The 23,158-nt window shown below is 46.0% G+C and overlaps 1 protein-coding gene and 1 pseudogene across 1 annotated transcript in view; one reads left to right on the top strand and one right to left on the bottom strand.

Annotated features, from left to right (window-relative positions):
- Positions 1 to 23,158, bottom strand: part of LOC124718703 (leucine-rich repeat-containing protein 15-like) — a 214,901-nt gene that overhangs the window by 148,779 nt on the left and 42,964 nt on the right. The window lies entirely within an intron of this gene.
- On the top strand, positions 18,865 to 18,982 carry LOC124719324 (annotated as a pseudogene).

Genomic DNA, 23,158 nt, shown 5'->3' with positions numbered 1-23,158 from the left:
GGACGGGCGCGCTAAGCGCCGCTAACCAGGAGAAACGGGCCACCCTGCGCCGACAGCCGGCTACTGGCTGTCCGGGCGTTTAGCGCGTCCGTGCTCCTCGCGTCCGCTGCAACGGTCCCAGCTGCGGGGCATTCTTGTCTGACACGGTCACCTCGATCCACCACCCGCCACTGCGTAGTCCCGGGTCCGCAGTTTAAAGAACGGCACGAGTGCGCGACAGGTTCCAACTGGGAATGTATTTTACGCCTTGGCCACTAGAAATGGTTGATTGGTTCGTTGATTTTGGGGAAGCGGATCCAACAGCAAAGTCATTGGTCCCATCGGATAGTGGAAGGATGGGAAAGAAAGTCGGACGTGTCCTTTCAGAAGAACCATACCAGCATTTCCCTGAAGCGATTTAGGAAAATCACGGACAACCTAAATCAGGATGGCCGGACAAAACAAATGGTGTATCGAATCTGACACAGTAAGGTGTGCACCGTTACGCAGCATCTAAACACCTTTAGGCCGGTTACTAAATTTGCTAGTAATACACTCACCCCGATTCCTTTGATTCATTGATTGATTGAGAGGGTTTATGGGACTAAACGGCGAGCTCATCAGTCCTGCGATTCCGAAGTTGTAGATGAGAGGGTCCACTAAAATTGGACGGATCCTGTCAAGGGAGTCAAATCATAAAATAGTAAAGTGAAAACACACACAGTAAAAGGCATAAAATGTGAGACCAAGTCTAAAAGTTCTCGAGCACAATGACGTACATCGTTGTGGATTAATGCTTTTAAACGATCTTCATCAAATCCAGGTCTTCCTGAAAGTGGAGAGTCACTAATGTCAAAACCATCCTCCTTAACACGAGAAAATCAGTTTCTTGCTGTGATCTGCCCAAGGGCATTATCCTCACAGACGACGCAAATTTTTCCAGCTGCTTCCAACCCTCTACTGAACTAAAACAGAATAATATGTCGGACGCGTTCCGATTTCTCCATCCGGCACCTTTATCTATCGTCCACAGCTGTACTCATTATCTCCTCATGACAATATGTAAACTCAAACAGCAACAGTAAAGTACAAATAAAAAATTACAGTCAATAAATAAACCCCGTAGCAACCGGAACACCAACATCCAAAACAAAACGCTAAGATATTATGTACCAGCGTAACAGTTATGCAAAATTGTTAAGGCTTTCGTGACCACTTGTTCGCAAACTGCCCACTGGTTTCTGTCTCGCGTTCTTGGGCCGACTTTTGATGATTTTTCTGACGTTTGGCCAGCACGAGTGGGCGGCATTATCAAAGTTTCACCCTCCATTGCCGGTGGTGAACTGGAGCCGAGCTCGTGGCCGTAGACTATATGTACCGAGCGAGGTGGCGCAGTGGTTAGCACACTGGACTCGCATTCTGGAGGACGACGGTTCAATCCCGTCTCCAGCCATCCTGATTTAGGTTTTCCATGATTTCCCTAAATCGTTTCAGGCGAATGCCGGGATGGTTCCTTTGAAAGGGCACGGCCGATTTCCCTCCCCATCCTTCCCTAACCCGAGCTTGCGCTCCATCTCTAATGACCTCGTTGTCGACGGGACATTAAACAACACTAACCTAACCAAGACTATATGTACCTGGCGCGCCAACGTCCGAGGGCTTCGCGGTCGTTTCCGATGCGGTTCTCCTCTTGCTACCCCTGCGACGGTCGTTCGCTGAAGCACCCACGGTATGCTAAGATCCGTTTAACTTGAGGCTTTCTTCTTTCTTGTTGAAGCTATTCTCGTTTTTATGTATTTCTATAGCTTCTCTGAACAAGCAGGTGTGATAGTTCTTCTCTGCAGCCAGAACTTTCGTTTCGGCGAATTTTACTATGTGGTCCGTCTCAAACAGCGCGTGCTCAGCAACAGCCGATTTCTCCACCTTCCCCGACCTGCAATGTTGCTTCTGTGATTCTGGTGTCGATGGATGGTCCAGTCACTCCAACATAAACTTTTCCACACGTGCATGGTATGTGGTACACTCCCGACATTTCCGCAGCGGACGACCATCGCAGGTAGCAAGAGAACCGCACCGGAAACGACCGCGCAGAAGCCCTCGGACGTTGGCGCTTCAGGTACATATAAAGTGCGACCGCCAGCTCGGCTCCAGTCCATCAGCAGTAATACAGGGTGAAACTTTGACAATGCCTGCCATTCGTGCTGGCGAAACGTGAGAAAAATCACTAGACGAACGTCGGCCGAAAACCCCGAGACAGGAGCCAATAGGCAGTTTGTCGTAGTAGTTTGTACAAATTGTGTGAAAATTTTGTGGAAATACTGGATGAATATATCCTTCCATTCACCTTCAGTCCTAGGAATTTAAAATGATCTTCATTAAATGTTTGACCACATTGTGACGATAAAATTTCACTTTTACGAAGGTACCATACCAGACACTGTATGCATAACAATTTGTTGCAGTTCAGCGTTAATATGTTCTCTGAAAGTCCCGTTCTGTCGTTACTGACTGCAATATCAGATTTATCGTTCATATTCCCTTTCACGTCGTTCAGTATGGCAGTTGTGTCATCTGCGAAGAGTGTTCGAATTAGTCCCACTCTCCTCTCCCAGGATTCTTCAGTCAGTTCCCATGGTCCCTCAGTTCTAAAGCAATTCCCCAGGTTGGGAACCTGGGGTAATTATTCCCTGAGGAGTAAAAACTAAACGATTTGATTCTGTTTCAGTTACGAAACTAAATTAATTTCAACAGCTCATTACGATAATCGCAATTTTATAAGACTTTAATATTGATTATATAACTTATCCATAATTACTTTTTCTCAGTTGGAATCATTAATGCAGTCTCGCATAATGCATCCACTAAATACATACGTAGTGCTTTGTCCCGTACATCGCTGATGATAAAAGTGAGATATAATTTGAGTCTTATCTATCTAACAGGGTGTAGTTGCGAAGTACCTGTGCAGTAAGCAGTCAGTCTTCGTCTGACTAGGAATTAATTACATGTTGTGTTACACTGCCAGATGCTAAGTTCGTTTTGTTTGCAGATGATACAAATATTACGATAAGTCGCAAGTCAAGTACAGATTTAGAAATAGCTGATAGTCAAATTCTCACTGATGTTGTAGTGGTCTTCAGTCCAGAGACTGGTTTGATGCAGCTCTCCATGTTAATGTATCCATGCTTCTTCATCTCCCAGTACCTACTGAAACTTACATCCTTCTGAACCTGCTTAGTGTAATCATCTCTTGGTCTCTCTCTACGATTTTTACCCTCGAAGCTGACCTCCAATACTAAATTGGTGATCCCTTGATGCCTCAGAATATGCCCTACCAACCGATTCCTTCTTCTAGTCAAGTTGTGTCACAAATTTCTCTTCTCTCCAATTCTATTCAATACCTCTTCATTACTTAAGTGATCTACCCATCTAATCTTCAGCATTCTTCTGTTAATAAATGGTTTAAAGCTAATTCACTGTCATTAAATTTTGAGAAGACCCACTATATGCAGTTCTGAACCTGTAAGAGATTTCCTTCCAGCAACTGTATAACATACGAAGACATAGAGATCGAAGAGGTTGAAAATCTCTCCACAAAATCACCGAGGAGAGAGACACGGGAAAAATATTTACAAGAAGAAACGATGGGATGATAGGACATTCGTTAAGACATCAAGGAACAGTTTCCTTGATACTTGAGGGAGCTCTGGATTATCGTATCATTTTTCTTTTAATTTCGTTTTGTTCATTATGGCTCGTTGCATCACCTGTTCACTCAGTTTTTTTATTACAGAGCACAGCTAACCCTCTGACCGAACACGATGAGCTATCGCGGCGGAAATCCGTTACACCACACAACGCCACTATGTAATTCGACTTTAACGTTATTCAGTATCCGGCAAAATTCCAACACTTTTATCGTCAGTCACGCGCAAACGAGAGCGCACCAGGGTGAATGGCTACAGTGTGTGATACCTGGGACCCTGACCTACATCACCATCCACGAGGGTTGAAACTTTAATAGTGGCAACTATGTATTTGCCGCTCGTACAAAATGGATACTTGTTTGAAAGTTTTTCTGACCTTCAAAGTAGCCATCAGCATTGTGTATAACCCGTTGCCAGCGATGTGGAAGTCATAGGATACTCTTAGCAGTGCCAGTTGTGTTGACAGTTCGAGCGACGCGGTCTATTGGCCGACGAATTTGTAGCAGTTCTGAAGCGAATGGCGGACTTAGTCATGGGAGTGCAGTAGGTGGTATAGCACTTAGCAGAGCCATCAGTCAGGCAAATCAGTAACAGCTTGCACTGCAAAAACATTGTCAGGTCCTGCAGAAAGTGTCATCACTTATGTCTATAAGCAGGTCGTAGGTTGTGTTCCAAAAATGAACAGGACAGAGACAGAAGTGATGACACTTTCGGCAGGACCTGACAATCACTTTGCAGGACAATGCTTAAGCACGTACAGTGCAACCCGTTACACATTTGTTTCACTGATCGGGCTTCTAAGTGCTATACCAGCAACTGCACTCCCCTGAGTTAGGCCCTCGTGAGTTCAACTCGATTTCTAAAAGGAAGATAACACGGCATTCGCTTCAGAACTGCTGCAAATTCACTCGAACCCTGTCAACACAACTGGCACTGCTAAGAGTATCCTACGACTCCCACATCGCTGGCAACAGGTTATACACAATGCTGGTGACAATTCTGAATGTCAGTGAAACTTTGAACCACGTATCTATTTTGTACGAGATGTAAATAAATAGTTGCCACTATAAGTTCCAACCCTCGTATTTTGTTTCAAAAAGTCGATCCCAACTCTGGGGACCTCTCGTTGTTAGTTAGCAATATTCTATTGTATTTTCCACACTGTACTGTATTTATCCCATTCGTTGCCACAAGTGCAAACTTTGTCAAAGTCTTTCTGTGATTCTCTACGATCTTCCAACCGCGGTACTTTCCTGTAGCTTATGGCACCGCCAGCGAACAGTTGTATAGTGCTGCTGCTCTCTTCAAGTTGAACTCCGGAATGACGAGAAAAGGAAAGAACACGTATCCTACCAAAAAATAATCCAGTGTGTGTGTATGTGTGTGTGTGTGTATGTGTGTGCGTGTGTGTGTGTGTGTGTGTGTGTGTGCGCGCGCGCGGGCGTGAAAATTTATCGGCGAGTGACAAACACCTTCTCTCTTCGAGGAAATAAAACTCCTCAAGTACGACGTAAAAATCGCTAATAACAGGTGGCACTAAAGAAGCTAGCTTTTCCGCGATACTCGGTAACTGCTACCTTATTTTCATGATTTGCGTGCACGTGGCGTTACAACCACGGCAGTGGCCATTGTAATATCCTCAGTTAGTGAGAATTCACATGCGCAGAACAGATTTTGTGTTGTCAACATACATTGCCAGCCTGGTCACGTGTGTTTGTCCGTATAGCGCCCTGTATATTTCGAATGTCAAAAATGTGTTCAAATGTGTCTGAAATCTTATGGGGACTTAACTGCTAAGGTCATCAGTCCCTAAGCTTACACACTACTTAACCTAAATTATCCTAAGGACAAACACACACACCCATGCCCGAGGGAGGACTCGAACCTCCGCCGGGACCAGCCGCACAGTCCATGACTGCAGCGCCTCAGACCGCTCGGCTAATCCCGCGCGGCATTGAATTAAAAAGCGCAGCAAAGAAAACTAAAGCTTTGTTATCGTGTGTTTATGTGCTGTGTTCGTCAACATAGACATACACAAGGCCAATTACGAAACTTAGGAACACAAACAGTCGAGGGCCCCCCTGGAAACGCTGTTATACTATAGCATAGTATCGCAACTGCAGAATAATGAAGCATACTATTCTAAGCAAAGTGGACTTGCTTTTATGCAGGATAATGGGCTTCATAATTGAAATAAACAATGCGCCACCAACGGTGACGTAGCCAACATAATCGGCGTCTGAGGTACGACAGTTTGCTGCCCCCCAACCTCCCCACCCCACCATCCCCGGCCCCCGAATTTACTGTAATAATAATACATTTTCCGAATTATCATGTTCCTCTTGGACACCGTCTGGCGTCCTTCTAGCCTTCACGTGGGGCATGATAGGCCTTCCTCTCTATCCTCACCCCCACCACCACCACCACCAGTCAGCGATTGAAATGAGGATAACAACACCAAACTACTGTTCAGTGTATTACTTTGGTATGCGTACGAAATAATGTAATACTATTGTGCAGCTATTGTGAAGTTTATCGTATACGTAACTAACTGAAACGGTATTTAAATCTTTATTGTCAGAGGAAGAATATTAAGCGGCAGAAACTGACACGTAGACGTTTCTTTAGATATGTTTTTGCTTCAAAACATCAAGGTTTTAGATATGGGATAATATTTTATATGCACATCATAGAAACAAAATCTCGAATTGTTATATCTGCATTCGTGGTGCTATTTCACCCAGAAATCTTTTATCTAATAACATACTCAAGGCAAGCCTCTAACTTTTTCTTGTTATGCTAGTCTCTCCTGATATTAAAGGCATTAAAACGTTCGTCATATAGGGGTGACACATAATTAAATTTACCTTGCTGGATTTTCATATACATCGCTCCTCCACTTAAATACCTCACACAATATAATTATTCTAGAAATATAACTGCACAACAATGCACCTTGCTGTACGAGGAGCGTTCAATAATAAATGCAACATATTTTTTTTATTGGACAGTTTCGATTAAAAATTGCGGAATTTGTTGTGGAACATGGTGCAATATTCCTGCTTCAGGCTCTATAGTTTCATAAAGTTCCGATAGTTGTCGCCGCTATATGTAGAATTCAAAATGGGATCTGGTACGGAGTCGCGTCCCAAGCAGCGAGGTGTCGTTGAGTTTCTTTTGTCAGTAACCTAGAACGTATAGTTATTCATCGGCGCTTGCAGAATGTCTCTGGAAGGCAGTGAACAAAAGCACGGTGGGCCGTTGGGCGAGGCGTCTGTCGTCGTCGCAACAAGGTCCCGTAAATCTCTCCGATCTCCCGTGGGCCAGCAGTGTTGGAACGTGCGGACACTCTCCTTCGAGGTGGAGAAAAGGAAAGAACACGTATCCTACCAAAAAATAATCCAGTGTGTGTGTGTGTGTGTGTGTGTGTGTGTGTGTGTGTGTGTGTGTGTGTGTGCGCGCGCGAAACTTTATCGGCGAGTGACAAACACCTTCTCTCTTCGAGGAAATAAAACTCCTCAAGTACGACGTAAAAATCGCTAATAACAGGTGGCACTAAAGAAGCTAGCTTTTCCGCGATACTCGGTAACTGCTTACCTTATTTTCATGATTTGCGTGCACGTGGCGTTACAACCACGGCAGTGGCCATTGTAATATCCTCAGTTAGTGAGAATTCACATGCGCAGAACAGATTTTGTGTTGTCAACATACATTGCCAGCCTGGTCACGTGTGTTTGTCCGTATAGCGCCCTGTATATTTCGAATGTCAAAAATGTGTTCAAATGTGTCTGAAATCTTATGGGGACTTAACTGCTAAGGTCATCAGTCCCTAAGCTTACACACTACTTAACCTAAATTATCCTAAGGACAAACACACACACCCATGCCCGAGGGAGGACTCGAACCTCCGCCGGGACCAGCCGCACAGTCCATGACTGCAGCGCCTTAGACCGCTCGGCTAATCCCGCGCGGCTTTCGAATGTCACTACATCCCTAGTACAGACAGATTCTTTTCGTGCGTGTCGTTGATTATTTATGTATGTTGCATAGACATTTTAACAGTATCCTTTTGATACCGCGAATAAACCAGCTACGTAACTTTTAAGGGCAAGTGATATTGCATTCTGCTTCTTTGCGATAGGTGTCACAGTTCAGATGCACTCGAATTTTGGTAGTTTTCGGTATGATACGGCACTTTATAGTATTACAGAGTCTGAGCTACATTTTTGCAGTGACAGTCTTGCAAAACGACTTGACAGTACGCTAGTACTTTTACAAGTGTCCGAAAAACACCGAATTTGCCATACATTACCGATTATATTCCTGCTAATTCGTCCATTTCTTCTGCTATTTCTGCGTATTTATTTTCTCGTTTTTGCGACCTAAAGCACAATTTTTCTTACTGATGACACTTTGAAGTGTTTATTTAACCCATTTTACGTACTTGCTCCCAGTTTATTAAATAAACAGTGGACTGAGTAAGAAGGGGGAAAAAACGCGATCGGAGAATAAATGTACTGTGAAGCAAATACAGTTGGTCATGTAACAGTCAACCCATATAACACTACTAAGGGAAGTGGAAAGTGACACAAGTGAAAGAGTTTGGGGACATTTTTACTAATATTTTACGCTTCTTAATCAAATGGTGAAGAAAATAAACTGAAGGCAAAATACATCAAAGAAGATGAATGTGTACTATGATTAGCTACACCATTGTGTTTTTTATTTGATTTGTGCAGAAAATGTATTTAAGCTGAATGCAGAAATTGGTAGTAGGTGCTGTGTAAAATTAAAAATAGTTGGTATAGCATCTACCTTCAGCCACACACGTCCAAATTATTCTCTGTCTAAACATTCCTCTTCAAAGTGTTTTGAAATTACTTTGGAATATTTTGTGGGGACAAAATTACTCCTTATTTTCGGGAGCCACATCTTTACTCGCTGTTCATCCTTAGCGAAACTAAAATATAAATCACACACAATCATTCTCCAAGTCCTCACTTAACATGGTCTCCTACTGTAAATTTATAGTAAACAAAAAGGTTTGGACATACATATTATACGAAGACAATTACAGACTCCGACTCTATTGAATTTGTCTCCCGTCCTTCAAATCTGTATACATAATCAACAAGTCACTGATAAATGCATGGAGGATAGTATTTGCTGAAACAACTAACCATTCCCTTTCCTGAAACTTCCTGGCAGATTAAAACTGTGTGCCCGACCGAGACTCGAACTCGGGACCTTTGCCTTTCGCGGGCAAGTGCTCTACCAACTGAGCTACCGAAGCACGACTCACGTCCGGTACTCACAGCTTTACTTCTACCAGTACCTCGTCTCCTACCTTCCAAACTTTACAGAAGCTCTCCTGCGAGACATGCAGAACTAGCACTCCTGAAAGAAAGGATATTGCGGAGACATGGCTTAGCCACAGCCTGGGGGATGTTTCCAGAATGAGATTTTCACTCTGCAGCGGAGTGTGCGCTGATATGAAACTTCCTGGCAGATTAAAACTGTGTGCCCGACCGAGACTCGAACTCGGGACCTTTGCCTTTCGCGGGCAAGTGCTCTACCAACTGAGCTACCGAAGCACGACTCACGTCCGGTACTCACAGCTTTACTTCTACCAGTACCTCGTCTCCTACCTTCCAAACTTTACAGAAGCTCTCCTGCGAGACATGCAGAACTAGCACTCCTGAAAGAAAGGATATTGCGGAGACATGGCTTAGCCACAGCCTGGGGGATGTTTCCAGAATGAGATTTTCACTCTGCAGCGGAGTGTGCGCTGATATGAAACTTCCTGGCAGATTAAAACTGTGTGCCCGACCGAGACTCGAACTCGGGACCTTTGCCTTTCGCGGGCAAGTGCTCTACCAACTGAGCTACCGAAGCACGACTCACGTTCGGTACTCACAGCTTTACTTCTACCAGTATCTCGTCTCCTACCTTCCAAACTTTACAGAAGCTCTCCTGCGAGACATGCAGAACTAGCACTCCTGAAAGAAAGGATATTGCGGAGACATGGCTTAGCCACAGCCTGGGGGATGTTTCCAGAATGAGATTTTCACTCTGCAGCGGAGTGTGCGCTGATATGAAACTTCCTGGCAGATTAAAACTGTGTGCCCGACCGAGACTCGAACTCGGGACCTTTGCCTTTCGCGGGCAAGTGCTCTACCAACTGAGCTACCGAAGCACGACTCACGTCCGGTACTCACAGCTTTACTTCTACCAGTATCTCGTCTCCTACCTTCCAAACTTTACAGAAGCTCTCCTGCGAGACATGTCCCGCAGGAGAGCTTCTGTAAAGTTTGGAAGGTAGGAGACGAGGTACTGGTAGAAGTAAAGCTGTGAGTACCGGACGTGAGTCGTGCTTCGGTAGCTCAGTTGGTAGAGCACTTGCCCGCGAAAGGCAAAGGTCCCGAGTTCGAGTCTCGGTCGGGCACACAGTTTTAATCTGCCAGGAAGTTTCATATCAGCGCACACTCCGCTGCAGAGTGAAAATCTCATTCTGGATTCCCTTTCCTGTTCCACTACCAAATTTACGAGAGGAAGCGATTGTTTGTAAGCTTTCGTACGAGCCGTAATATCTGTTATACAGTCATAAAATCGTAGAAAAATAGGTCTACAGAATCAAGCATTAATTATAATGCGTCTCGATATTTTTAAACATGGTACCCATGAAAAGTTACTATCCCTCCTTTCACATATTTTTCTTTGCATCCGTAGCAACAACAGTAATTCACTATCGCTATTACACTATCAACAAACGGTGAAAACAGAAACTCTTGGTATTATAAACTTCAAACTCTGCGGAAAGCGCATACGCACAGCGAAGTCCCGAAAACACGTGACAATCCTGGATTAATGTTGACAACATGCGCAGAACGCAATGCTCACTCCAGAGATATTTACTCTATGGCTACTACCATCATCACATGTTTGTGATCGCAGAATCGTCGTCTGGCGCCAAGATTTCTTCTCAGCTCTGAACGATTCAGAAACTGAGAAACACTTGTTGATGAGGTGGCCGGAGCGTCATTACCGAATGACCTTGCGGTCTGAAATCCATTAACCTGTTGTCCTCTGTTTTCGACTCAATTCCCCAGTAATACTTGAACGGACGTAACCTCTTCCGCTTCACTCTCTCGTAAGTCCTTTCTCAGCCCATTGCGTTTTATTTTCAACCGAACTTGATATTCAGTCTCCACTGATCACAAATTTTGCACTCGTTCACAAAAAATGAAATGCCGTGTGGCTAGGGCCTCCCGTCGGGTAGACCGTTCGCCTGGTGCAAGTCTTTGGAGCTGACGCCACTTCGGCGACTTGCGTGTCGATGGGGATGAGATGATGATGATAAGGACAACACAACGCCCAGTCCCTGGCTGGAGAAAATGTCCGAACGAGCCGGGAATCGAACCCGGGCCACTTAGCACGACATTCCGACGCGCTGACATTTTTTTTAAAATCTCATTTTGTTAGTTTTAGTTCGTTGCATCTGCTCGGGGCCAGCCGGCCGGTGTGGCCGAGCGCTTCTAGGCGCTTTAGTCTGGAACCGCGCAACGGCTACGGTCGCAGGCTCGAATCCTGCCTCGGGCACGGATGTGTGTGATGTCCTTAGGATGGTTAGGTTTAAGTAGTTCTAAGTTCTAGGGGACTGATGACCTCAGCTGTTGAGTCCCATAGTGCTCAGATCCATTTTTTGAACCTCTGACCGAACACGCTGAGCTACCGTGCCGGCAACCACTCAGCTACCGGGGCGGATCGTTCACTAAAGTAAAGGTATCGTTGAAATCAACGTAGCGATATGAAGACAAAATGAAAAGCACAGAAGACAGCGCCACGCCTATCGGCCGCCATGTCATACTCTGCCAAAGGCACCATTAAATGCGGCCAGCAGGATCGTTCATGAGAGGTTGGCACAGGAGTGGAATTCGTGGTGGGGCCGCATCAAATCAGGCAGACCACTGATGACTCAAAAAAATGATCCACTCGGTACCGAAGGTAGCAATGGTAGCTAAAGGTCAGAACTATTGCGCAATTAGTGTAACACTTTACACATCCAAGGTGCTGACGAGAGTAGTATTATTTAATCATATGGCTAGGGCGTCCGTCGGGCAGACCGTTAGCCCGGTGCTGGTCTTTCAATTTGATGTCACTTCGGCGACCTACAGTCGATGAGGATGATAGGATGATTGAGGATAGCACAACACCCAGTCCCGAGGCGGAGAAAATTCCCCGACCCAGCCGGAAACCGAACCCGGGCTCAGAGGATTGACAATCCGTCACGCTGACCATTCAGCTACCGGGGGCGGACAAGACAATAGTATTCAGAGGAATCGAAAAGATAAATGACGGTCTATTAGATGACGATCAGTTTTTATTTCGGAAAGTTAAAACATGCAATATGTAGAAAGTCCAGACACAACAGTGCACAAAACATCAGGTCGTAAAGTTCGTGACGTGCTTGCGGAAATACTGTTCAATGTAGTGAAAAAACAGCCAACACACTGATGTGTATATATTCTAAGCTATCACATTCAAACATATCCCGTCGTACTCTAAATACACTACTGGCCATTAAAGTTGCTACACCAAGAAGAGATGCAGATGATAAATGGGTATTCATTGGATAAATATATTACATCTTCACGCAATTGGGGCGCATAGATCCTGAGAAATCAGTATCCAGAACAACCACCTCTAGCCGTAATAACGGTCTTGATACGCCTGGGGATTGAGCCAAACAGAGCTTGGATGGCGTGTACAGGTACAGGTGCCCATGCAGCTTCAACACGATACCATAGCTCATAAAGAGTAGTGACTGGCGTATTGTGACGAGCCAGTTGCTCGGCCACTATTGACCAGACGTTTTCAGTTCGTGACCGATCTGGAGAATGTGCTGGACAGGGCAGCAGTAGAACATTTTCTGAATCCAGAAAAGCCCGTACAGGACCTGCAACATGCGGTCGTGCATTGTTGTTGTTGTGGTCTTCAGTCCTGAGACTGGTTTGATGCAGCCCTCCATGCTACTCTCGCCTGTGCAAGCTTCTTCATCTCCCAGTACCTACTGCAACCTACATCCTTCTGAATCTGCTTAGTGTATTCATCTCTTGGTCTCCCTCTACGATTTTTACCCTCCACACTACCCTCCAATACTAAATTGGTGATCCCTTGGTGCCTCAGAACATGTCCTACCAACCGATCCCTTCTTCTGGTCAAGTTGTGCCACAAACTTCTCTTCTCCCCAATCCTATTCAATACCTCCTCATTAATTATGTGATCTACCCATCTAATCTTCAGCATTCTTCTGTAGCATCACATTTCGAAAGCTTCTATTCTCTTCTTGTCCAAACTAGTTATCGTCCATGTTTCACTTCCATACATGGCTACACTCCATACAAATACTTTCAGAAATGACTTCCTGACACTTAAATCTACACTCGATGTTAACAAATTTCTCTTCCTCAGAAACGCTTCCCTTGCGTATGCCAGTCTACATTTTATATCCTCTCTACTTCGACCATCATCAGTTATTTAGCTCCCCAAACAGCAAATCTCCTTTACTACTTTAAGTGTCTCATTTCCTAATCTAATTCCCTCAGCATCACCCGACTTAATTCGACTACATTCCTTTATCCTCGTTTTGCTTTTGTTGATGTTCATCTTATATCCTCCTTTCAAGACACTATCCATTCCGTTCAACTGCTCTTCCAAGTCCTTTGCTGTCTCTAACAGAATTACGATATCATCGGCGAACCTCAAAGTTTTTATTTCTTCTCCGTGGATTTTAATTCCTACTCCAAATTTTTCTTTTGTTTCCTTTACTGCTTGCTCAATATACAGATTGAATAACATCGGGGAGAGACTACAACCCTGTCTCACTCCCTTCCCAACCACTGCTTCCCTTTCATGTCCCTCGACTCTTATAGCTGCCATCTGGTTTCTGTACAAATTGTAAATAGCCTTTCTCTCCCTGTATTTTACTCTTGCCACCTTCAGAAGTTGAAAGAGAGTATTCCAGTCAACATTGTCAAAAGCTTTCTCTAAGTCTGCAAATGCTAGAAACGTAGGTTTGCCCTTCCTTAATGTAGCTTCTAAGATAAGTCGTAGGGTCAGTATTGCCTCACGTGTTCCAACATTTCTACGGAATCCAAACTGATCTGCCCCGAGGTCGGCTTCTACTAGTTTTTCCATTCGTCTGTAAAGAATTCGCGTTAGTGTTTTGCAGCTGTGACTTATTAAACTGATAGTTCGGTAATTTTCACGACCACAATCTATTGGTTATGAACTGTAGGGTTCCACAAGGATGGAATGAAGGGTGGATCCACGAGTCTTACCACATCTGAAATGTAACGTCCACTGTTCAAAGTGCCGTCAATGCGAACAAGAGATGACAGAGACGTGTAAACAATGGCACCCCATACCATCACGCAGGATGATACGCCAGTACGGCGATGACGAATACACGCTTCCAATGTGCGTTCACCGCGATGTAGCCAAACACGGATGCGACCATCATGATGCTGTAAACAGAACCAGGATTCATCCGAAAAATGACGTCTTGCCATTCGTGCACCCAGCTTCGTCGTTGAGTACACCATCGCAGACGCTCCTGTCTGTGATAGAGCGTCAAGGGTAACCGCAGCCATGGTCACGGAGCTGATAGGCCATGGTGCTGCAAACGTTGTCGAACTGTTCGTGCAGATGGTTGTTGTCTTGCAAACGTCCCCATCTGTTGACTCGGGGATCGAAACGTGGCTGCGCGATCCGTTACAGCCATGCGGATAAGATGCCTGTCATCTCGACTGCTAGTGATACGAGGCCGTTGGGATCCAGCACGGCGTTCCTGAACCCACCGATACCATATTCTGCTAAGAGTCTTTGGACCTCGACCAACGCGAGCAGCAATGTCGCGATACCATAAACCGCAATCGCGATAGGCAACAATCCGACCTTTATCAAAGTCGGAAACGTGATAGTAACGCATTTCTCCTCCTTACACGAGGCATCACAACAACGTTTCACCAGACAACGGTGGTCAACTGCTGTTTGTGTATGAAAAATCGGTTGGAAACTTTCCTCGTGTCAGCACGTTGTAGGTGTCGCCACCGGCGCCAACCTTGTGTGAATGCTCTGTAAAGCTAATCATTTGGATATCACAGCATCTTCTTCCTGTAGGTTAATTCAGAGCATTCACACAAGGTTGGCTCCGGTGATGACACCTACAACGTGCTGAGATGAGGATCGTTTCCAACCGATTTCTCATACACAAACAGCAGTTGACCGGCGTTGTCTGGTGAAACGTTGTGATGCCTCGTATAACGAGGAGAAATGCGTACCATCACGTTTCCTACTTTGATGATAAATGTCGGATTGTAGCCTATAGCGATTGCGGTTTATCGTATCGCGACGTTGCTGCTCGCGTTGGTCGGGGTCCCATGACTGTTAGCAGAATATGGAATCGGTGGGTTCAGGAGGGTAATACGGAACGCCGTGCTGGATCTAGACGGCCAGTGTTCGTCAGAGACAAGGGAAGCGTGGTAAGACCGCTGTTGTGTCCAATGTACAGAAATGATTTGGAGGACTCACGGTGGACAGCAATATGCGGTTGCTTGCTGATGGAGCTGTGGTGTACGGCTAGGTGTCAAACTTGAGTGACTACAGGAAGATACAAGATGACTTGACAAAATTTCTAGTCGGTGTGATGAATGGCAGCTAGCTCTAAATTTGGAAAATTGTTAATGCGGATGAGTAGGAAGAACAAAATTGTAAGGTTATGTAGCAGTATTCCTAGAGTTCTGTTTGACGCAGGAAAACTTTAAATATCTGGCCGTGACGTTGTAGAGCGATATGAAATGGATTGGGCTTGTGGGGACTGTGGTAGGAAAGACGACTGGTCGACTTCGGATTATTGGGTGAATTTTAGGAAATTGTCAGTGGTTCACCTGTAAAAAGGACCGCATGTGGGAAGCTGGTGTAACCTATTCTTGAGAACTGCTCGATTGTTTGGGATCCATACCAAACTGTACTGAAGGAAGAGATCGAATCAGTTCAGAGGTGGGCTGCTAGATTTGTTACCGGTGGGTTGAAACAACAAGTAATTATTACGGAGATGCTTCGAGAACTCAAATGGGATTCTCTGGTAGGAAAATTTAGAGAACCTGCATCTGAAACTGACTGCCGAACGATTCTACTGTTCCCAACATACATTGCGTGTAGGGACGCCGAATACAAGATTCGAGAAATGAGGACTCATACGGAAACATATAGACAGTCGTTTTCCGTAGCTCTATTTGCAGGTAGAACAGGAAAGGAAATGACAGGTAGTGATAGAGGGTACGCTCCACCACGCACCTACGTTGGCTTGCTAGGAATCTGTGTGTATGTAGGTATAGATAATGAATGTGTCATGAGCGAAAAATACATTGTACATTGAGCACTCTGCCGTTATTTTCAGTAACGCACGCCATCTACGTTGTGTATATAAGGAGAGATTACACACTAGGTTTCTCATTCAGAAATCACGTTTGAATGTTTGTTGTCTGTGAGAACATCGTGCCTCCTTCCGCAATGTTGCTGCCAGCGTTTGGGATCCCACGGCTGGTGGGCAATATGGAATAGACGGGTTCGGGACGACCAAACTCAGTGCCGCTACACGAGACTAGAGGCGGAGAGCTAAGGCAATTTTCTCTCAAACGTGAAGTATACGACACGTAACATACTTCGAGCCACAAAATAGTCATTCTTGCAGCAAGACAAGCATCCACAGAGATACTGCGACGATGTGTCGAGCACCTTGCACTCTGAGAACAGTGACTAATGTTGCTATTTCCAAGGACGAGCCCTGACGACAGCAAGTGATACAGGTTTGCCACTATATCTTTTCCTGATATTGCGTAGAGCACCGCACCGAACGTATCCAAGTGTGGAGCCTCTGTGGGGAATGAGCGTTACCACATGGCATTCCTTATTGTCATACGCACCAACCACCTGGCGTGATCATAAGGAGTGCCATTGGCTACACAATTACGATCGCCTTTGGTCCGGCAACGTGGAGGCAGCCATTCCATTTCTGAGCTGTTAAGACCTGTGGCTTTGAGGTCTCCTTGATGTTATCTTTGAAGGTGGTGATCCAAGGTGAACTGTTCCGTGCTGTCCTGAGGTACTTCGATAAAGAGGGTGTTCGTCTGTAGCCCTAGACAGTGTTATCTAGATCTCCAGGTCTGACAATGACTGCCAGGCCACCACAGTCCAGCCACCACAGCTGACGAACTCTGGCATCGCAGAGTAAGAAAAATTTCCTTATTTGGTGTCCATCGTTCTGTTGCAGTTTTAATAGACAGCAATATATATATATATATATATATATACATATATATATATATATATATATATATATATATATATATATATATATATATATATATACTCCTGGAAATTGAAATAAGAACACCGTGAATTCATTGTCCCAGGAAGGGGAAACTATATTGACACATTCCTGGGGTCAGATACATCACATGATCACACTGACAGAACCACAGGCACATAGACACAGGCAACAGAGCATGCACAATGTCGGCACAAGTACAGTGTATATCCACCTTTCGCATCAATGCAGGGTGCTATTCTCCCATGGAGACGATCGTAGAGATGCTGGATGTAGTCCTGTGGAACGGCTTGCCATGCCATTTCCACCTGGCGCCTCAGTTGGACCAGCGTTCGTGCTGGACGTGCAGACCGCGTGAGACGACGCTTCATCCAGTCCCAAACATGCTCAATGGGGGACAGATCCGGAGATCTTGCTGGCCAGGGTAGTTGACTTACACCTTCTAGAGCACGTTGGGTGACACGGGATACATGCGGACGTGCATTGTCCTGTTGGAACACCAAGTTCCCTTGCCGGTCTAGGAATGGTAGAACGATGGGTTCGATGACGGTTTGGATGTACCGTGCACTATTCAGTGTCCCCTCGACGATCACCAGTGGTGTATGGCCAGTGTAGGAGATCGCTCCCCACACCATGATGCCGGGTGTTGGCCCTGTGTGCCTCGGTCGTATGCAGTCCTGATTGTGGCGCTCACCTGCACGGCGCCAAACACGCATACGACCATCATTGGCACCAAGGCATAAGCGACTCTCATCGCTGAAGACGACACGTCTCCATTCGTCCCTCCATTCACGCCTGTCGCGACACCACTGGAGGCGGGCTGCACGATGTTGGGGCGTGAGCGGAAGGCGGCCTAACGGTGTGCGGGACCGTAGCCCAGCTTCATGGAGACGGTTGCGAATGGTCCTCGCCGATACCCCAGGAGCAACAGTGTCCCTAATTTGCTGGGAAGTGGCGGTGCGGTCCCCTACGGCACTGCGTAGGATCCTACGGTCTTGGCGTGCATCCGTGCGTCGCTGCGGTCCGGTCCCAGGTCGACGGGCACGTGCACCTTCCGCCGACCACTGGCGACAACATCGATGTACTGTGGAGACCTCACGCCCCACGTGTTGAGCAATTCGGCGGTACGCCCACCCAGCCTCCCGCATGCCCACTATACGCCCTCGCTCAAAGTCCGTCAACTGCATATACGGTTCACGTCCACGCTTTCGCGGCATGCTACCAGTGTGAAAGACTGCGATGGAGCTCCGTATGCCACGGCAAACTGGCTGACACTGACGGCGGCGGTGCACAAATGCTGCGCAGCTAGCGCCATTCGACGGCCAACACCGCGGTTCCTGGTGTGTCCGCTGTGCCGTGCGTGTGATCATTGCTTGTACAGCCCTCTCGCAGTGTACGGAGCAAGTATGGTGGGTCTGACACACCGATGTCAATGTGTTCTTTTTTCCATTTCCAGGAGTGTATATATATATATATATATATATATATATATACCAGTTGATTGCAAGGGCAGCCACTCACAGAGGTCCAGTGAGGGATATGATACTTGTATGCCACCGAAACTCAGTAGATATACTGATGCATTAATGCGGAACCGACTTATGCAAAAGAAAAAAATTAGTTCATGTTTTTAGCACCAGGTCAAACTCTAGCGCTGAGAATACAAGAAAGACGCATAGAAATGTTACCATATGTAATACATTTGGAATGGGTCAGGAGCGTAAAAGGCCAAACTGTAAAAGGGATAAAATTGATATTATTATTAAGTGCCTCTTACACAGTTTGTTGGGCAACGGCCTTGCCGCAATGGATACACCGGTTCCCATCTGATCACCGAAGTTAAGCGCTGTCGGGCACGGCCGGCACTTGGGTGGGTGACCATCCGGGCCACCATGCACTGTTGCCATTTTTCGGGGTGCACTCAGCCTCGTGATGCCAATTGAGGAGCTACTCGACCGAACAGTAGCTGCTCCGGTCACAGAAAACCATCATAACGACCGGGAGAGCGGTGTGCTGACCACACGCCCCTCCTATTCGCATCCTCAGCTGAGGATTACACGGCGGCCGGATGATCCCTATGGGCCACTTGTGGCCTGTAAAATTTTTAATTATCCCGGTGAATCAACTGTTCAAAAAGATTTCGGGCTTGCAGCCGGTCGTCGTAAACTTCATACACGATATTTCGGCTGGAAAACTGCCAGCCATCTTCAGGTGAGCCGAACGATGACTGACGAAGGCGTTCTCCGCTCTAGCTTATATAGTGCGCGGATAGTACTGCCGCGCATGCGTTGCAATTGCGGAGAAAGAAGGGCCACAGCGCCCAGCGCAGTGCCCTCGCTGGTAGAACTGCAGTACTCACCTGCCGTCGGTATTCTCGCTGGCCGCAGCTATCGAAGTTTTCTGGCGTCTTCGTCTCGAGCAAATTTCGGAGATGACGGGATTCCAAGCGTTATTCAATTGGTAACCACTGCCACGGTTCATTACATTTCCCGCAATGCGTATTTCAACTGATTCTTTGATAATGGAGTCCCAAAAAGCTTTTGCAGTGGCCAAAATCAAAGTTTTGTCGTACTCCATTGAATGTCCGTTAGAAATACAATGTTCCGCAACTGCAGACTTACTGGGTTGCGAGTGCAACGTTGATGTTTCTGTACAACGCTCTTCCACTGTACGCATTGTCTGTCCTATTTAGGCCATACCACATTGACAGGGTATTTTGTAAATTCCCGCCTTCCGCAGTAACAAATCATCCTTCACCGATCCCAGCAAATCCGAAATCTTAGAAGGCGGACGAAAAACCACTTTCACATTAAAATCATTAAGAATCCTTGCTATCTTGAAGGAGACATTTCCGACAAAGGGAAGAAAAGCTAGGGACTTGGCTGGTGCGTCCTCCTCTTTATCCACTTCCCGGTTCCTGGCTCTAGTTGAGAAGGCCCTGTTTATTTGCTGGGTCCGAGTACCCATTGTTTCTGAACACCGTCCTCAAATGTGCCTGTTCCTTATGCAAATTCTCTGCATCCGACACTGTGTGTGCCCCGTGTACAAGAGCTTTAAGTACACTCATGGTCTGAGATGGGTGATGGCAACTTGAGGAATGTAAATATAAATCGGTGTGAGTGGGCTTGCGATAGACAGAATGTCCCACAGTGCCGTCACTCTCCCGTTTAACCAAAACATCTAGGAATGGAACGGAGCCATCTTTCTCTAGTTCCATAGTAAATCGAATATTCTCATGGATGGAGTTAAGATGATGAAAAAACTCCATTAACTTTTCTTCTCCGTGCGGCCACACTATGAAAGTTTCATCGACGTATCTCCAAAAACAGCTGGTTTACAGACCGCTGATTCAAGTGCTCTCTCCTCAAAATCCTCCATAAAGAGGTTAGCCACCAGAGGAGACAAGGGCTGCCCATGGCAACACCGTCAGACTGTTCAAAATATTCCTGGTTGAACATAAAATAAGTTGAGGAAATAGTATGTCGAAACAAAGCAGTAATGTCCGATTCAAACTGTTGACCAATTAGAATCAAGGAATCCGCAAGAGGTACTTTTGTGAAAAGGGAAACTACATCAAAACTCACTAGAAGACCATTTGTTGGCAAATGTTCACACCATATACGGAACTCTGCTCATTTTATTAACAGACTGGGGGCTCTCCACTTAAGTAATTCGGATCTTCTAGTGAGTTTTGATGAGGTTTCCCTACAGATATGGAATCTGCCTTTTGCCCTTCGTCCATAGTTCGCAGTATATCATGTGAGAAAAGCGCAAGCTGAGTTTCGCACGAGCGATGCTTCCTAAAACCGTGCTGATACGTGGACATAAGCTTCGAAGTCTCTGACTCAGAATATAGCTCATTTCCGCTATTCTTTATGTCGGCTCATTTTACTGCGCTGTTTCCATACGACCGACTATGACGTACACATCCCGTTAATGCCATGACGTACATCATCGGCGGAGGTTCGCTTCGGTTGGGAGTGCAAGATGATTGGGAATGACCAGAAAATCATACAACGTACCCTCCGCCATGCTCTGAACAGCAGCTTGCGGAGTGTATTCGTAAGCCGCGCGGAGTGGCAGCGCGGTTTGAGGCGTCATGACACGGACTGCGTGGGCACTCCCGCCGGAGGTTCGAGTCCTCCCTAGGGCATGGGTGTTTAAGTATGTTGTTATTAGCATAAGTTAGTCTAGAGACTGGTGACCAAAGCAGTTTGGTCCCTTATGAATTCACACACATGTGAACAGTGTTTTCGTAGGCCTGTGTCTACATATACAGGATCGTCAGAGATAATCTGAAAAGATTGTACGGGTGTCACAGGGTAGGCTGTGCTGAGAATTAAATGTTAGGAAATAAATTCGATACGTTGTGCCGTTTCCAAATTCATTAGTATTGAAGTTAACCAATCCGAGCTTTGCGCTTGAAAATTCTAGCGGCCCGCCAGAGATGCTATCGCCAAATGTGTTCTCCGTTTTATTTCCTAAAACCGAACAAGAGAGCGATACAAAAATTGGACATGGGGCGGTAGTAAATATCGTGCCCGAGCCAAAGGCTGAGGAGGCTCGTGAGCTGTCGTCTACGCTGTGAGAACAACTGACGCCAAATGCCGACCGCTGTGGCCGAGCGGTTCTAGGCGCTACGGTCACAGGTTCGAACCCTGCCTTGGGGATGGATGTGTGTGATGTCCTTAGGTTTGTTAGGTATAAGTAGTTCTACATTCTAGGGGACTGATGACCTCAGATGTCAAGTCCCATAGTGCTCAGAGCCATTTGAACTATTTTTTAACGTCAGTTGTATCTGGCGGGCAACGGCCTCGTCGGCTAACTTGAATGCTAATTAACTTGGAAATGGCGCAACACACCGAATTTTTTAACAGTTATTTCTCTGAAAAACCTGCCCTGCAACAACCTTACAAGCTTTTGAGACTGTTTCTGACCACTCCTTACTAATCCACGTACGGAACCAAATTCGAGCATGGTACGTAAGAGAATCTTGATATTTTCAGTGAACATCATGAAGAGGACATGTTGCCCGAATGATATGATGGTAAGGCATTCATGGCTGGGAGACCCCACATGGGGAAGTTCGGCCGCTTAGTTGCAAACCTTTTCACTTGACGCTATATTGGCCGACTTACGTGTCGATGATGATGAAATGATAAGGCAACACAGCATCCAATCCCTGAGGGGAGAAAACCTCCGACCCGGTAGGGAATCGAATCCAGGCTCTCTGCATGGTAGTCAGTTGCTCTAAGGGAGCGGACTATGTTGACCAAGTCTATATGGTACACAACATGCTTAGCAAATGGAAGAAAGAAGTCGGAAAGCTTTGGTCAATTAAAATAGGGTTAGAAAATCCATATACACCAGTGTGAGATCGATCCAGCTACTCGAAAATCGCTGAAGGTCGTTGTTGGCTTGACCTCTGTCTTAAGTCCTCAAGCATCATGTTGGTTGGCATGCATTTTTCATTTTTGTCTTCGATAATCCGTTTGAGAGCGGTATCCATGATGCATCTGGTATTCACCATGATCTGGTTGATGGCTCAAATGGCTGTAAGCACTATGGGACTTAACATCTGAGGCCATCAGTCCCCTAGACTTAGAACTGCTTAAACCTAACTAACCTAAGGACATTACACACATCCATGCCCGAGGCAGGATTCGAACCTGCGACCGTAGCAGCAGCGCGGTTCCGCCCTGAAGTGCCTAGAACCTCTCGGCCACAGCGGCCGGCGACCTGGTTGATATATTACAGTCTCTGTCCTCCTCTTGTGTTCTTCCCTTCTCTACCGTCCATTCAGTGATACTTTTAATGAAATTACGTCTCGTCAGATGACCGACCTCTGTCTTCCTCCTGTGTTGAGTAAGCTTCAAGAGGAGACAAGGCTCCTCCTCCCCCCACTCTGTGGAGCACTTCTTCATTTGATACCTTCTTTACCCAGCAAATCTTTATCGTACTGCGGTAGCATCACCTCTCGAACAATGTTATGCTATGTTTTTGTGTTTCTCCTAGTCTCCACGTTTCACTTAACGTGCAGCAGCACACTCCAAACGAACAACTTTATCGAAGGTATGAGCAT

Source organism: Schistocerca piceifrons, chromosome 10 (assembly GCF_021461385.2).
Source record: "Schistocerca piceifrons isolate TAMUIC-IGC-003096 chromosome 10, iqSchPice1.1, whole genome shotgun sequence".
NCBI lineage: Eukaryota > Metazoa > Arthropoda > Insecta > Orthoptera > Acrididae > Schistocerca > Schistocerca piceifrons.
Note: the sequence above shows the minus strand (reverse complement) of the source record. Positions and strands in the feature narration are given on the sequence as shown.